Raw genomic sequence first — 6,212 nt, 5'->3', positions numbered from 1 at the left:
CAGGTTCCCTGTGACCCTGAAAAGGATATGGATGTGATATATATGAAATATATTATAAAAATTATGGAAATGAGTCGTTTGGGAGCCAAAAGGGTCGACTCTTATCGGTGAGCCGAGTCAAATGATCTGACTCGCTAGAAAAGCTGCAGGTGTGAGCCAAGTAAAAGTTTTGTCCTCACAACTATATAACCCTGAAGCTAGACAGCTAGCGAAAAAACAATGAAATTACAATGTGTACATCCATTTGTCTTGATGCACATGAATATGAGCATACATCGTTCTCCATGTACACTTACAAGGCAGTGGTAGGTCAGTGGTTAAGACGTTGGACTACTCAAGTTCAAACCCCAGCGCCACCAAGCTACCAATGCTGGGCCCTTGAGCAAGGCCCTTAACCCTCAACTGCTCAGCTGTATAAATGAGATCAATGTAAGTCGCTCTGGATAAGGGCGTCTGCCAAATGCTGTAAATGTAAACGTACAAGAACCAACACATAATACTCTTATAAATAGCTTACAAAGAATTAAATCAACATACAGGCATATCGTTCACCAAAGCAAAGGATGTCTTTGAGCTAGCATGTAACTTGTGTTGCACGCTGACTTGTACGACTGATGAAACTTCGCAGGTGCTGTAGAATACAGAAAAACAAAAATATAGACAATGTCCACTAGGTGGCGCCGACATAACCTTACCAGACAATGGGCAGAACACTCCCCTTGGTATGAATCATTAAACCACTATTATGCAGCCCATAATCAACACAAGATTCCCATCAGGTTATTTTTCACATAACAGAAGAACATTTACTTCTGAAACAGGTCTAAGATATATTTTGGCAGTCCCATGTTTCACTATTTTCACTTCAACTTTATGGATTTTACCATCTCCACTTGGAATGACCTTTCCAACAAGCCCCACTGGACATTTGCTGCACTTTACTTGAGAGTCTTTCAGCAACACAATGTCTGCTTCTTGGACGTTTTGTTTCTCATCTGTCTGTTTCCTTCTAGTTTGAAGGTTTAACAAGTATTCCTGTTTCCAACGTCTCCAGAATGTATTTGCAAGATTCTGAACTTGTTTCCATTGACTCGCAAACATATCCTTAAACTCTCCTGGTGGTGCTAATGTTGCACAAGCTTTTTGAGTTAACAACATTTGCTGGTGTAAGAATCTCTGGTTTTTCAGGGTCTGTTGAAATAGGAACCCAGGGTCATCGATGTGGTAAGAACCTCGGGTGTAAGTCGAGTGTCTGTTAACAGCATTGCATCTAGAATGCGTCTGGCTACTCCTATCATCCTTTCCCGTAGTCCTTCCATATGAGATGAATGAGATGCGTTGAACGTCCATGTACGCTTTTGATCCAGTAAGTAATTCTGAGTCTCAGGAGTTGATTCGGAGTTCTTTGCAAGCTCCTATAAAGTGCGTGCCTCTGTCAGACCGGAATTGTTTGACAGGCCCACGCAGACATAGAAACCTTCTCAAGGCATTAATAAAGCTTGAAGATGACATAGATTCTCCTGAAGTATCTCCAGATGTACTGCTCTAGTATACAGGACTGTCCGTCTCTTACGTTCTGCACTGTGTCCTCAGGTGCGGCAAGATACAACATTCTAAGGACCAAAAACATCAAGTCCTACTGTATGTTTGTGAATGGAGGGGTTATGGTAAGTCTATCTGCACGGAGACCTGACATTTTCTCAGTTTTTCTTACAGATGACACACTCTTTGATGATGCTGGAGACCAGCTTTTTTAGCTCTTATGATCCATAAGCCAGCGGTGCACAATGCACCTTCTGTAACGTGGCGACCTTGGTGCTACCAAGAGCTACCAGAACTACCTTCTCATGGTAGTGTTTAAATAAGAGAGTGCTTATATGATGATTGGCTGGAATGATCAGAGGATCTTTCTCCTCTTTTGTAATGTCTGCATTTGACAAGCGTCCTCCTACTCTAATCAATCCTTCCTCATCAAGGATGGGGTTCAGACTCTTAACAGGACTTTGACTAGAGATCTCTTCTCCTCTTGGAAGATTTCTTGGTGGACACGCTTGATTATGACTGTTTCTGTTTGTGCTCTACTGGAAAACGTTCCGGCAATGTGAAGTAAGGGTTGGTCATACCTCTCACAAGGGACTTCCAGCTGGAACATCTGCTGAATCTTTGGCTAAAGTTATTATCTGAGGTCTGATTTCACTGTCAGAATCTGGATCAATAAGATGTCTGTTTACTCACGTGTGTTTCACGGAGAAACGCTGGACCTGAGAACCAGTTTGTGCTGTGTAGTTCAGCAGCTGAAACTGCTCTGGTACTGTTGTCTGCTGGATTATGGCTGGTAGCAATGTGATGCCGCTGCTCTGGTCTAGTTGATTTTCAGATCCGTGTCACTCTGTTTGATACACAGACATAGAATCTCCGTGAGGTATTGTTAATGTATCCGAGTACAATTTTACTATCACTGAAGTATTTCACTGAATATAGATCAAGGTCCTATTTCACTGGTTATCAATTCTGCAAGCTGAACCGCTAAAACATCTGCACATAACTCTAAACGTTGTATTGTATGGGCTGGCCTTGGCGCTAACTTTGATTTGCCCACATCATAAAGCCTACATGACACCGACTATCATTCTCTACAACCCTGAGATACACTGCAGCAGCTATGGCTATAGTAGAGGCATCAGAAGAGAAGTCAGTGACACTGGTACGTCAGGTCTGGGAGCATTAAGTTTTTCAAGGTGAACTAAATCATCAGTCTACGCCCTCCACCGAGTTTCTCTGTGTGCAGAGAGTGGAGCATCCCAATCACTGAGCTACAGAAAGCTCTCTAACTAATGCTTTTCTTTGCGTAGATCCTTGCATAGGCCCTGCAAATCCTAACGGCTCCTACAAACTATTCACTGTAGCTAAGATTCCTCTTCGTGTGAATGGCTCGAGGAGTAAGATTCCAACTTACTCCCAAGCTGTGTTGATGGGGCAGAGGGTCTACGTCTAATACTACGTCCTTTAAGTCGTCAGCTCTGTCATTCGCAGAGCATGAAATGCCTCCATGACTGACTGCCTCAGCTTCAGAAGACACCGAGGTGTGTCCATCATCCATGTAGAAGTTTCTCAAGACAAACTGCTCTGCATCTTCTCCATCCTCGTTCTCTCTTTGTTCAGCTGTTTGTTTTAGACCATAAATAGCTATTGCAGGAGATGGACTGTTTCCAGAAACGTAAACATTCATTCTGAACTCCACAATCTCTTTGCTGGTATCATTATCTCTATACCATCGAAATCTGAAGTAGTCGGGGCGGCTGTGGATCAGGTGGTAGAGCGGGTTGTCCACTAATCGTAGGGTTGGAGGTTCGATCCCCGGCCCACGTGACTCCACTTGCCGAAGTGTCCTTGGGCAAGACACTGAACCCCAAGTTGCTCCTGATGGCAAGCTAGCACCTTGCAACCGCGAAGGTGTTTTTTTTTATTTTTAAAAAAAGTGCTATATAAGTGCAGACCATTTGCCATTTAGTTCCAGTGATCCTCTCTGGCTATGAAAGAGTAAAACATTTGCTGCACGTCAGCAGCAATCGTAACCTGTTCTTTGCAGTAGCACACCTAAAAGCATGTTAATCAAATTATTAAAGCGAATCGTTGAATGAAATGCCTTTATACTGAGCGCTTGAATCAAAAAGCACTCTAATCTGGCCTGGCTTTCGCGGATGGTAAACACAGAAGGTTGGTAGATGCCAACACTCCTCATCTTGATTCAATTGGGGAGCTGGATCTGTTGATCATTGTCAAAGATTTTTTGCATCTCAGGATTTTTCTGAAATGAGCGCTGTAAAGAGAAGAGCTGTTTTTGCACTTGCTCTTTGTTCTTTGCTGGTTGGCGTCAGGGTGAGTGAAATGGCAGTGGTGCTACCCAGTGATTCAACATACATTGCCTCTTTTCTGGGCATTCATCGAACGCTCATTGTCCGGTGGTCACTAACTCTCATCGTATCAGGTGTTGCCTCTCTGTGAACTATCTCTAAGAGCGGATTCAGGAGGATTAACATAACATGAAGAGTGCTGCGGAGCGTGATAGTCTCTGCTGTGTTTTGCGGTTACCTTTGCGATTGAGACGTTAACTGTGAATCGTGTTCTACAATCAAATCTAACATGTAACTTACGTTGTGTGCTGACTGTCATACGACTGAACTGAAACTGCGCACGTGCTGTAGAACACAGAAAAAAAACAACGACAATACAGACAATGTCCACTAGGTGGCGCCGACATAACCTTACCAGACAGCGTGAAGAACGTGCGCCGTTCCGTTTTATGACCTCTTTATACGGTATGAAAATGGCGTAAATCTGCAGTAATACGCTTGTTAGCTACGTTAGCTACCTAGCTAACTACCTTTATAAAACCAAACATGTCCTGGATGATCATATGATCATGACTACATTTAGCATATTGGTGTGAACTGTTTTTAGCTTCACTAGCAATCTACTAGTCTGGAATGATGTGTTTTAATATTTGTTATCCCACAGCGCTGTTGAGTTCTGGATTCGGATCGGTCAGAAGAAAGTGTTGTATAACAGCAGCTCTGAGAGTAGCGCAGGTTTATATTAACGCGCTCGTTCTAATACGTCACCGTTTCCATAGTAACAGCTGGTCCACAGGGACGTGTACGGCGGACGCTCCACGAACAGTAATACCGTGGAGTGAATCAGCAGTAGCTCATGATGGGGAAGTGTTAATGTTCAACTTGAGTACAGTGTGCAATTAACTCTGATGGATCACACCACCACACGTTTGATTATTTTCCTTTAACGGTATGACGTACAGGGTTTTATTCCCTACTTAATAAACTTTATATGACCTTTACTGTGCTGAAAAACCACAGTTTGACTTGAGTGTGATTCAGTAAAGCATTTGTCTACCATCTTTAACTACTTGACTGCAGAATCTACAAACACATTAGGAGAAGCAAATAAATGCACTGCAGCTGAGATGTGTACAGTGACCTCCACTAATATTGGCACCTTGTTAAATATGAGCAAAGAAAGCTGTGAAAATTGTCTTTATTGTTTAATCTTTTGTTCAGAAATTTCACAAAAATACTCTGCTCTCATGCATACCAAAAGATTGCAAACACAATATAGGTTTATCCAATATATATATAAATATATATATGTATATATATATATTTGTTAAATATAGGTGTGCAGCAGTTATTGGCACCCCTATGAATTCATATGAGAAAAATATATTTGAAGTATATTCCCATTGATATTTCATATGTTTTTTTTGTACCCCTGGGTGACTAGGAACAGGAAATTGTTCAACCGTGACTTCCTGTTTCACAGGGGTATAAATATGAGGTAACACACAGGCCAAATTCCCTTAGTCATTCATAACAACGGGTAAGAGCGAGGAATATAGCTGTGATGTGCGGCAAAAGGTTGTTGAGCTTCACACAATGGGGCGTGTCTATAAGAAAATGGCACAAGCATTGAAAACGCCCATTTCCACCATCAGGGCAATAATTAAGAAGTTCCAGTCCACTGGAAATGTTATGAATCGACCTGGAATTGGACGTGTGTCTATATCGTCTCAACACACTGTGAAGAGGACGGTTCGAGTGGATAAAACATCTCCAAGGATCACAGCTGGAGAACTGCAGAAGTTAGTTGTGTCTTGGGGTCAGAAAGTCTCCAAAACTACAATCTGAAGTCAGCGACATCACCACAAGTTGTTTGGAAGGGTTTGAAGAAAAAAGCCTCTACTCTCATCCAAAAACAAACTCGAGCGTCTTCAGTGTGCCAGACACTACTGGAACTTCAAATGGGATCGGGTTCTATGGTCAGATGAAACCAAAATAGAGCTTTTTGGTAATAAACACCAGAGGTGGTTTTGGAGCACACAGAGAGGTAGCCATATGGAAAAGTACCTCATGGCCACGGTTAAATATGGAGGTGGATCTTTAATGTTTTGGGGCTGTTTTTCTGCCAGAGGACCTGGACATTTTGTTAGGAAACATGGCATCATGGACTCGATCAAATATGAACAGATATTAAATGAAAACCTGACTGCCTCTGACAGAAAGATTCAAATGGGCCGTGGTTGGATCTTCCAGCAGGACAATGATCCAAAACATCATCAACATCAACACAGAAATGGTTTACTGACCACAAAATCAAGGTCCTGCCCTGAACATCCCAGTCCCCTGACCTGAACCCCA

Source organism: Ictalurus furcatus, chromosome 9 (assembly GCF_023375685.1).
Source record: "Ictalurus furcatus strain D&B chromosome 9, Billie_1.0, whole genome shotgun sequence".
NCBI lineage: Eukaryota > Metazoa > Chordata > Actinopteri > Siluriformes > Ictaluridae > Ictalurus > Ictalurus furcatus.
This window is presented reverse-complemented; position numbering follows the sequence as displayed.